We start from the raw sequence: 11,693 nt of genomic DNA on the forward strand, positions 1-11,693 counted from the left end.
GAGGAGGGGCCTGCTGGGGCCAGCAGGGCCAGCACCATGGCCAGAAAGAGCCCGAGGCACTGGGCGTTGCTGCCAGGGGCAGGGGCTTAGCAGCCATTGTGCAGGGAGACAGAGTGGGCAAGGAGAATGCTGCCACATACTGTCTCTGCACTTGCTACATTGCTCCTAGGCAAGAAAGGTGCTGGTCAAAGAGCACAGCTGGCTTGTGAAGATGGCTGCCAGATGCTGGCTCCCCTCCCTATCACCTCCCAGTGGCAGCAGGGGCCCATTGCAGGGCTGCAGGAAACTGGGTGCAAATTAGAGTAGTTTATACCAGAATAAACTTAGGCCAGAGTAAATGCATGTAGAGACACCCCCAATTAGTCTTCAGTCCATTTGACTCAGTGGGGTTGGTGTCATTGGGCATCACCTCCCTATCAATCAGTGCATCAGATCTTCAGTTAGTGTGAATCAGCATTGGTCCACTAAGGCCAATGGTTTCGCTTTGCCGTGCCTAATGGTTTTAATTTGGCTGAGATCCTGCCTCTGCAGTAATTTATCATGTTTTAATACTACAACCCTGCCATTGTGGTTCACTGGTAGAATCCTTTCCTGCTATGCAGGAGACCAGGGTTTATCTTCACAGATGTGCATGTAATTACAGCCATCAAAACATCAATGTCTGGACTTGGTCTGGTCTCAGTGGCGGAAAGGGAGGATGAATGAACTGGGCAGCCGCTACTTCTCCATACTCCTGCCTAGATACATGTTGAAGGTTCTGATGACTTCCCATGAATACACCATGATCCAAAAGGATCGATAGCTGCCTACTACTGCTACTACCACACCCAGGGAGGTACATATCTATCTGGTAGCTCTGAATCTCTCCATGTCTGTGAAAACCCTAACTGCCGTGTAGGTGTGCTGCAGACCTCCCAGGTGTCTGGCTGTGATAAAACAGCTCAGCTGGTGGTTTTCCTGTTTTTAATAAGCACTGCAAGCTGGGAACTGATCTGCCCAGTTAACTGCAGGAGTTGCCTCAGGGTCAAACCATTAACTACCACGCTTAATGGAAATTGTTAACAATTTAAGTTTAATCTATGAAAAGTAAAGCTTATAAAACAAACAATGGTCTTTCTGCTTCCTCCTCCCTCCCCTTGACCTTCTGCTTTTCAGGTTAGCCTCAGAGGCAGATACACATCATCAGGTCAATCATTATCACCTAGTCCAGGGTCATGAAGACTATGTGGTCAAGGAAGTCCTCAATGAATCAGATGGCGATAACTTCTCTTGGTTTTCTGTTGCTATGCAAAGAATATAAGAATAGTGATAGCTCTTCAAATTGTTTGTGAACCTTTGCTGGGTGTCACAGGATGGTAGGGTCCTTGCTTGGCCTTCCTACCCTGAACCTCATCTTGGGTAAAGCTTGCCTCTGCTCCAGTGCCTGCCATGTGGTTTCAGTTCAAGGGAAATGGTGGTTTGGGAAGGGAGGCTGCTCACCACTCACGAGGATGTTACCTGGAGGCTTGGCAATCTCTCTTGCTCTGTAGTCCTCTTAGCCCTGTAGTCTGGACCATGGTCTGTGAGCTCCATTGTACTTCTGTCTTCAGAGTCCTCCTCACTGTCAGCAGGACCTGGCTGTGCCTTGCCTCTCTAGGTGGACCCTGTCCCAGTTGCCTACTAAGCTTCTGACCACTTAGTCTGTATTCCTCAACTAGCAGTCACTTTCTTACTGTGAAGCTGAGCCTACCTGGGCTCCTATGAGGACCACCTCCTCACCCCTTTTTAGTCCCCCCACCCCTCCAGTTGTCCAGGAAGCAAATAAAAGTCAGGCCCTTTTAGTTCTTTAAAGAAAAGATACTTTCCTTTGCCTGGGACAGTTAAGGCACACTCTGCAAGAATGGGATCTTCCCAGGCTTTTCTCTGTCTGTCCAGCTTGGGCACTCTTAAGCCCGTCTCTGCAGTCTTAGCAGCCTCTTCCCTGCAGAAGGGACTCTTCTACTGTGGAGGAAGTCCCTTTCTCTTCCTTTCACTATTTGTTTTATCAGCCCCAGGGTGGCTACTAATCAGTCTGCCCAAATGTCCCTCCTTAACCAGGGGGGTTGTTTCCCACTCCCTGCTTATTAATCCCCATAATAAACTGTGCAGGCTTGTTACCCTGCCCTTTCAGGGCTCCTCTCCTCATAGTCTGTTCGCTGCCACACTGGGCTTTCATCTCCCGACTCTAAAAGCCACAGAGCATCACTGTATGCATGTAGCAAGACCTCGGATGTTTTCATCTTCTTAGTTAATGCAGTTGTTTAGAAACCAATATTGTCTGTGTGGTTTCCTCCTGTTCTTACTGTTGTGCAAAGAATTGATTCAGGGAAATATTTTTTGCAAGCAGTTTAGAGAACTCTGAAAGAGAGTTTCACAAGGCCAAAACTTTTTGCAAATTATTGTTAAATTTGGTGAATAATTACAGCTGGAACCCCCATCCCCGGCCAGAAGTAGTAAAGGGAGAGGCCTATCCTAACCCAAACAAGTGAAATTCTCTGACTTCTGTTGTACAGGAGTCCAGATACACATGTCCACAGACAAAATCACCTCACACCCCAGCCACATCTCCCACCCAGTTATCTGACTCCAAGTATCTCATGTGATCCACTGCACCTTGCCCATTCTTCTCTCCCACCAGGGTCTGACTGGTGCCACCCCAGCTCTAAGCCACCTGGATCTGTCCTAGCTCAGGGGCAGGTTCTGGGCTCCCAATGCAGTGCTCTTTGACTACTACTGTTTACCATAGGACAGTTTCCCCTCCACCTCTGCTTCCAGGCTGGTTCAACCCCCTCCTCACATGGCAGCCAAGGTGCTACTGCCAGGAAGTACCCCAATCTTTCACAGGGCTGCCGGATGCTTAGCACAGAGGAAAAGCACTTTCAAAACAACCCAACAGAGTCTGGCTGCTTTCCAGCCAACTGTGTCAGATTCACCGCAGAGCTAATGATTAGCAGTTGGTAAAACAAATTTTATCCCTTGCTTTGTAACAAAGCCAATCCAAATAAGTCTCCTTTTGTTAGCACTGCCCCAGGCCATCTAGAAGCCAAAATGCGTCAGTGGTGTGCCACATGTCACTTTGCTCACCACTGCTTTTTGAAAATGCAACATGTTCAGGATGTAAGCATCAGGGGAGCACTGAAGGATAACAAAAAAGTAAATAGAGGAAAATCAGAAGTGTCCACAGGATATTTGAGTCAAATGTGTGAGTATTCATTCCCCAAAACAAACATGAGGCAGCTTCCTGTGGAGCCAAAGATACCTTCAAACACAGTGGACAGTGCACCCCACAACCAATAGGCTTGCTTACCACAGAAGATGGTCCTTAAGAAAATGAAAAGTTTGTAATTATCATCTAGAAGTACAACTTGGATGCAAGTGAACAAAAAACTGGTGTTCAACATAGATGAAACTGCAATGTGACCCACAACATATAGGCAATTTTAGCTGCCCTGAAGTTGTGACAAAGTGTCCAGTGCAGGTGACAAATGAAACATTCCCAAAGAACAACCAAGGAAGACTGTTTTGGCAGCTTTCATAACAAGAGAATTTTAAGTAATGCAGAAGAGTGAGACAGTGGCTGGTTCATATTCTGCATCGCATTTGGTTTTCTGTTTTTGCCCTTGCCTCTTTTTGAACCAGGCCACTCCAACTATGGGTTAAGAGATCCAGGTGTTGTGAATGGAGATAGCTCACATTTAAAAGAAACATGAAGGGCAGGGAGTTCTCTTATCCTTTGAGTGCCGAAATGGAAGTTTTGCAGCCACCCGAGTAAGCATTTTTTTTTATATTTATGCACAGTTTCCAATTCCATTACAAATATAGTGTGGACATGTGAGTAGCCACATGGCTACTGCATCTTCTCAGTAGCCTATATGCTGCTGTTGGGACAAGTATGCAGCTGTGCACATGTATACCTGTGGATAATTAAGAACAGTCAGCATGGATTCACCAAGGACAAGTCATGCCTGAACAACCAGATTGCCTTCTATGATGAGATAACTGGCTCTGTGGATATGGGGGAAAGCAGTGGACATAATATATCTCGACTTTAGCAAGGCTTTTGGTACCGTCTCCCACAGCATTTTTGCAAGCAAGCTAAGGAAGTATGAGTTGGATGAATGGACTGTAAGGTGGATAGAAAGCTGGCTGGATTGTTGGGCTCAATGGGTAGTAATCAATGGCTCAATGTCTAGTTGGCAGCTAGTATCAAGTGGAGTGTCCCAGAGGTCAGTCCTGGGGCCAGTTTTGTTCAATATCTTCATTAACAATCTGGAAGATGGGATGGATTGCACCCTCAGCAAGTTCACAGATGGCACAAAGCTGGGGATGTAGACGATACAGTGGAAGGTAGGGCTAGGATTCAGAATGACCTAGACAAATTGGAGGATTGGGCCAAAAGAAACCTCATGAGGTTCAACAAGGACAAGTGCAAAGTCCTGAACTTAGGATGGAAGAATCCTATCCACCGCTACAGCCTGGGGCCTGACTGGCTGGGCAGCAGCTCTGCAGAAAAGGACCTGGGGGTTACAGTGGACAATAAGATGGATATAAGTCAGCAGTGTGCCCTTGTCGCCAAGAAGGCTAACAGCATACCGGGCTGCATTAGTAGCAGTTGTGCCAGTGTGTGGGCCGGCTCCCGATCTCGGGGGCGAGCCGGGCCCGTCTTTGTGCACACAGGCTGTGGCCGGCAGCCCGGGCACACGGGGCTGGAGAGAACCGCGGCACGGTATGGTACCCTCGAGCTAGAATCAGTCACGGAGGCGTAATGGTTGATTGAAAAGATTATTTACTTACACCCAAGGTGGTCGCGGTGTAGGCTGGTCAGCTTTCCAGGCACAGCTCCGCTTGAGTTCTCGGTGGAGGACTCTGATAGACTCGGTTCCTTGACCCCTCGACAATTGGGTCCATAGGATAGGGATACGTCTGAACTGCGATCGGCGACGGGGAGAGGCTAGAGGTTGTGCGCTTCGGAGTTGTTAAGGCTCCGAGGGTTCGGTAAATAGGTCCCCCAGAGTTGTTGAAGCTCCGTGGGTTCGACAAATTAAACCTCTGTTGCCCTCTTAAGGAAAAAGCTGGGTTCATAGGGATCAGCAGCGCTTAGAAATCCTCACGCTCTTTTCCCGAACTCCACGTGCTTTCTCTCTCTCCGACTTGGGCGGAAACTACCCAAGCCTTTTGTACGGCTAGCAAGCCAATAGCTAGCCGCCACGTGTGCCTATATTAAGACTGGCCAATAATGTGGCAGAAATCTCAATACAAATGGCGGGAACTCCTTTGCATCGTGCATCACCATAATGCAAAAGAAATGCACTATGCAAAGAAAGCTGCAGAACTGGCAGGAAAAGCTCTTGCACGCGGGTTCTTAATTGTAACAGAACACTCCACCGTGCAAAAGAGCTGCAATTTGGCGGGAACATGATTTAGCGATGCCGAAGCACACACAAACAAAAAAAACCCCACAACTTTGGGTTGTGACAGCCAGCAGATGGAGGGAAGTAATTATTCCCATCTATTCAGCACTGGTGAAGCCACATCTGGAGTATTGTGCCCAGTATTGGGGCCCCCCCACTATAGAAAGTATGTGGGCAAATTGGAGACAGTCCAGCAAAGAGTAACAAAAATGGTTAGAAGGCTGGGGAACATGACTTTAGAGGAGAGGCTGAGGGAACTAGTTAACAGTCTGCAGAAAAGACGACTGAGAGGGGATGTGATAGCAGCCTTTAACTACCTGAAGCGGGGTTCCAAAGCCAATGGAGCGAGACTGTTCTCACTGGTGATAGATGGCAGAACAAGGAGCGATGGTCTCAAGTTTCAGCAAGGGAAGTTTAGGTTAGATATTAGGAAAAACTCACAAGGAGGGTAGTGAAACACTGGAACAGGTTACCCGGAGAGGTTGTAGAATCTCCATCCTCAGAGGTTTTTAAGACCTGGCTAGACAAAACCTTGGCTGGGATGATTTAGTTGGGGATGGTCCTCCTTGGAGTAGGGGTTCAACTAGATAACCTACTGAGGTCCCTTCCAACCCTAATTTTCTATGATTTACTAGCCAAGTGGTTAAGACACTTGTCCAAGAAACAGGACATCCAAGCTCTAGGCTAGTAGGTGCACTGTGGCACACAGAAGTGTGCCACATGATCCCTATGTGAGGAGGTAAATGCTTTCTTCCCCTCTGACACCCTGTGCCTGCCCCAGCTACTCCAGCTGAGCCTGTGGTTGTCCTTTGGGGGCTACCACTGCTTCTGCTGCCTCTTCCTGCCCTTTCCTGCTGCCAGGCAGCCCCTGTGCTGGCCCTCTATAACATTCCCAGCACCAAGCTCTTCTGTGAGTGGGCAGGAGGGCATCTTCACAGACAGAGACATGCTTTGCAGCCTGGTTCATCTCCATACCCCAGGGGCCAGAGGGAGCTGCAGGGGCAGTCGCTGGCATGCAAGACCCTACAGGAACAGCTTTGGCAGCAGGGACTGCCCTTGCCCCCTGATGTACAGACCAGGGGGTCTGGAGCTGGCAGACAGTGGAAAGAGCAAGGCACAGCAGTGCAAATTCTTGTGCCCACTGCTCTTAAGTGGCACCAGCTAGATCAGCAGTTGTCAATATTTCTAGCCTCAAGCCCCGCCCCCCCCCAAGTTCCTGTCTGAATTTAGATCTAGCTCAGTGATTGTCAACTGGGGTGCTACAAAATTTGGAAAAGTTATTAAATTAGCTTTTTAACAGTGCATCTCAGCACTGGTATGATTTCCTCAGGCAGGGGAATAGGGTACGTTTTGAAAAAAAATGCACCCAAAAAGGTGTGTGGGTGTGTAAGAGTGAAATGTGCTACCAATTTTAATCCAGAAAAAAAAGTATGCCTCTGTAACCAAGAGTTTGGGAAACACTGCTCTAGGTACACCACACCCAGAGGAGGTTGAACCTCTAGAGTTTGAGTCTCACAACACACTGTTCTACCTGCAGCACCATGGGTTAAGCACCATCAAAACTTTCCTCCAGACCCTCACTTTTGAAGCTGGCCCCCTAGGAATCCACTTGAAGGAGATATGCAAGGCCAGAAGAAAGAGCATGAATTAGAGTGATGATTCTCAACTGGGGTCCCTTGATATTCTTTCAGTATGATTCACAAGATAAACCCAGAGGGTGCATCCCCACGAGTGAGAACATATGTTTCTCTGAGGACAAATAGCAGTGGTACATATTAGTACTGCTGCTAGTTGTCCCCAGGCACACCCCTGCATGCATGCTTAGGTTTGCAGCAAATTGCCCCAGGTGGGGTAGGGGAGGCTGATGCCAACACCTGGGCTGACCCCAGTAGCCTCAGCTGGGGTCCTAGGAACCTCCCAGGGCTACAGCAGCAGTGATCCTGGCCAGCACCTGGAATGTGGCTCTGGCCAGCCAGGCTCTGGTTTCAGGTTACACACACTGCAGCCACTTGCACCTCCCCACTTCTTTCTGCTGTAGGTTTTTTTAGATACCAGGATTTCCAGGTATCTTATTTTGCCACCATGCTGCACCTATGCAGCACGGCAAACAAAATCTCGAGTGCCACATGTATTTTGCGGTGCCTCAGAAGGTTTTGAGGAACTGCAAACTGCACATTCCCATTTGTGGGAACACGATCGGAGATTTCAAATAAGAATTCACAGCGTTACAAAAAAAACCTCTGACCTGTTGTGGTCTGAGTTCTTTGCAACAGAAGAATTGCTATATTAATTTTCTGTAGTCAAAAAACCATTGTAAAGTAAGTGGTTTGAGTCTAATGAGGGGTGCCTTCAGTTTAAAAGTGGTTAAGAATCACTGAGCGAAAGGATGGGTGACTCAGTGGGGTAGATTTCCCTGCCCCCCCAAAAAATAAAAAAAAATAAATAAAAGGAGTAGGCCCTTGGCTCCAGTCTGGATCCTTTTATCCATTGACTATAATTGTCATTGGAAGGTATAGTGGCTCAGCTCCAAAAGGAGAAATAGCTAGATATTGCTTAACCTGCTGCACAATAATTTCAAAAAAAATGTACTAAGTGAGAAAGATGCAAATTTCAAATACCCGGGGAGGGAGGGGGGCTAGAATCCATGCCTTTAACATCCTGACAGAGTGCCTGTTAAGCTACTCCTTGGGTATTGGAACTAGCCTTAAAACATGTGAGATATTGGGTATTTGCCCTAGCTTCCCCTGTTTGTTTTCCAGGCCTTACACAAATGTGTGCACGAACATAGCCAGAGTGTTCATACTGCACAGATAAAAGAATTGCAAAGTGTACAAAGGTATCAAAAATACCACTTACGTGGCCGGGTGCCATTTAGGTGCATAAAGGGTAATAGAATTCTGCATAAAGTTCCCAAAAATTTCATGGTTATCATGTAGAAAGAGTTTCAGCTCATACACTATGTAAGCTCACTACTGTTGACCACCAAAATCAGCAATCACTTCAATAAAAAAAAAAAAAAAAAAAAAAGTGTGTGTGTATATATATAAAATAAAATATTGGTGCAATGTGCTAGAGAAGCTTATTGCTATAATAAAATATTTAACAACCCACAACTGCATTGCACAAAACAGATCAGCTTTCCTCCCTACACAATGTCAGGTTTTTGGGTATTGTTCAACTTTTTGCTAAATCTGACTGTTAAGCAAGAACATGTGTATGAAGAAAAGGTCTCAGAGCACTACTTGGAAAAGAACATACAGAATGAACTTGTATAAATTAATGAAACTAGATAGCCATTAAACCAGGGGCGGGCAATTATTTTGGGCAGAGGGCTGCTTACTCAGTTTTAGCAAGCTGTAAAGGGCCGCATGGGTAGCCCTGCCCCTTGACAGGTGCCCCACCCCCTGTTCACCATCTTGGGACCAATGTCCCAGGGCCAGCACCAGTGGGGCCCAGAGCAGAGCACAGACTGGCATGGGTCTGTGGAGCCAGGCTGGGCTGCACCAGCAGGGAGAGGGGGGAGCTGGCCCAGCTCCATAAGGGTCCCGGCTAGCCAGGACCCTGTACTCCTGCTGCCCTGCTCTGGGCCCCGCTGGCACTGGCCCCAGGACACTGGTGCAGGCCCCATGCTCCCACTGAGTCCTGCACCCACAGTGCGCCCACCCAGCCCCATGGTACTGGCGGGGGCAGCACACAGCCCGGACCCCCTGCTCACCAGCAGGGAAGGAGCCGAGTGTGGGGAAAAGCAGCTCCTCCCCTGCCCCAGCTCCTCCCCATGGCCAGCTCTCCCTGCTGCAGCCGCTTGCAGCCTGCATGGGGCTATTCCGAGCAGGCACAGGCAGCCCCACACGGACTGTGAGCAGCTGCAGCATGGGGTGCCAGCCATGGGGCAGGTGAGGGGCCGCTTCCCCCCCACCACTCAGCACCAGCTTGTAACCCGTCCCCACTGCCCGTCTGGGCCCTGCGCTGGCTCCAGGTTCGCCTGTCGGGAGTGCGCTGCAGTGGGAGCAGCTGCTCGGTGCAGAAGAAAGTGAACCCCCCGCTTGTCGCGCCTGAGAGTGTTTGCCACCGCCATTGCTGTGCTGCCCAGAGAGCAAGGTCTGGGCAGGCAAAAGCATCAAACACTGCCTGGCACGGCAAGCAGGGCTAGGTAGGGGAGGCTTTCTTCCACACCAAGCAGGTGCGGACGCCACTTGCTCTGCCACTGTGAAATATAGAATACTGGGCTAAATAAACCTCACACTGGGTATGTCTACACATGCAATTAATGCTATTTAGCTTTACTACACAGTAGACTAATTTACTGGTCAGTAAGCACCTACATGTGTAGACAGTGATGCTTTACTGTGCAGTAGATTAGTCTACTGCACAGTAAGGCATCTTGTGTAGACATAGCCACTGTATGGTATTTCTTATGGTCTTACCTTAAAATATAAACTTTCAGTCACTATAATGGCTTCCAAGAACACAAGAGTGCTAAATGTGCAGGATAAACTATTTAATTAAAGCAGTAAAGTTCTTTTCAAACCAATCAAAGCAACAAGCAGGAGGAATAAAAGCCAAGAAATAATAAGATAAATATATCTCTGTCATTGGGTGGGGTCCCTTGCCAGCTTTGCCCTACAAGTGCCTTCTATTCTCGCCTGCCACATTGTGATGGTTTAGATCATAGATAGTAAATAGGGAGGCTGCCCTCAAGGCACTATGCTGTAGCCATCTTGATGGACCCCACTAAACTGTGTGGGTTCTTAGACCCTTTGCTGGGTCCCATTCTAAGTAAGTGCCTCACGGGACACCCCAAGCCTTATGGGCTAGATACACGACTCCAAAACCGTCCCTTTATTATACCCCATGCCTCACATATGGTATGCTGACGCCGTTTCTCATGATGAGGCCTTGGCAGCTTAATTCAGCCTCAGTAACTATCTGGCACTGGGGTCTGCTCACCTCTGTCACTGTGCCCTCTGGCACTGGGGCTCTGCATGGTAGTGTGCCCCAGTGAGGCCTCCTCCTCCTCCCCAATAACCTCAGTCTGGTCTACTGAATTAAAAGCAACAACATAAATATGACCCCTGGGCTATAACAGCAACCATAACCCTGGATGCTTTAGTCTCACCAGCAGCAGCACAGGCACCCAGGTATCTCCATGGAGCTTTTCTCCACAAGCTCTACTCCCCCTGGCAGATGCCAGGACCCTAACTGCCTTCAGTCCCAACCTTGCCTCCTTCCGGTCAGCTGGACTGAGTGCAGGTGCAGGCTAATTCCCTCCTTAGGCCTGCTGCCACAGTAACCTGCACCTGTGGGTTTTCTGCCTGGCTCCTAAGGCCCTCTCTCTAGGCAGTTTCTGCTCTTAAAGGAACAGGCACCTTAGTGCCCTGCTGCAATCTGGGAATAAGGTTCATGAGAAAACTGTTACAAAAAAAAAAAAAAAAAACCAAACAAACAAACAAACAAAAAACTTAAAGGTTTGCTCTTGATTAACTTCAAAAGGGTAAGCAAAAGATAACTTGGTTCACTTGTCTTTATACAATTATAATTTACTTCTTCATGTTGTAGGCATAATACTAAATTCCATATAGAGTCTAAATTATGTTATATATTTTTCCCCACTAATATTTAAAGGGCACATTTCCAACATGTAAAGAAAAAGGCTCTCTTTTTTTTTTTTTTTTTTTATTTAGTAACAAAACATTGTGTGGATGGATTTTTCCCCCCCCTCCCCCATAGCTTTTGTTGTTTTTCCTTTTCTTCTACAGTTTGCATGTAATTTCTCTCCCATAGATACTCTATGACGATTTTTGCTCAGGGCCCCTCATTTGCTAAAGCTGCACCTAGGTGGCTAAGATCTCAGGGGCAAGGGAGGTCATCTGAAGAAAAGATGAACGGTCTGTGGGTTTAGGCAACTTCAAAGAAATGGGAGAGGAGGACATAAGGCGAGTGCGGGGATCAGCAACTCTGGAGGAAGGCAGAAGAACACACAAACAGTGAGAGGGGCAATAGATCAACATGTCTGTGCTAGAAATAGAGAAGACCCTTCAGTCCTCAATGAGGGAAGATGGAGGGGGATTACCACAAACACCAGACATTCCTGGAAGCCATCTGCCTTGCTCTCATATACTTCTCTTAGCCCTGACCCAAGATTTGATCACGTCTCGTCTGTCCTGCCTAGCTCACTGCAACAATGCTTCAGCATCTACCCTTCCCTCAGCTAACGCCCCCAAGCCATGAGCACCCATTGCCCACTTGGTGTTGGGTTAGGCATTA

General features: G+C 48.0%; 1 protein-coding gene across 1 annotated transcript in view; it reads right to left on the bottom strand.

Moving 5' to 3' along the window:
* Positions 1 to 10,682, bottom strand: part of LOC102385202 (B-lymphocyte antigen CD20-like) — a 29,705-nt gene extending 19,023 nt beyond the window's left edge. The window contains exon 1 of the mRNA XM_006026035.3: positions 10,546 to 10,682. The gene's annotated coding sequence lies outside the window, so the exon portion shown is untranslated. The remainder of the gene's footprint in view (positions 1 to 10,545) is intronic.
* Between the last annotated feature and the right edge of the window lie 1,011 nt (positions 10,683 to 11,693).

This window comes from Alligator sinensis, unplaced genomic scaffold (genome assembly GCF_000455745.1).
Source record: "Alligator sinensis unplaced genomic scaffold, ASM45574v1 scaffold437_1, whole genome shotgun sequence".
NCBI lineage: Eukaryota > Metazoa > Chordata > Crocodylia > Alligatoridae > Alligator > Alligator sinensis.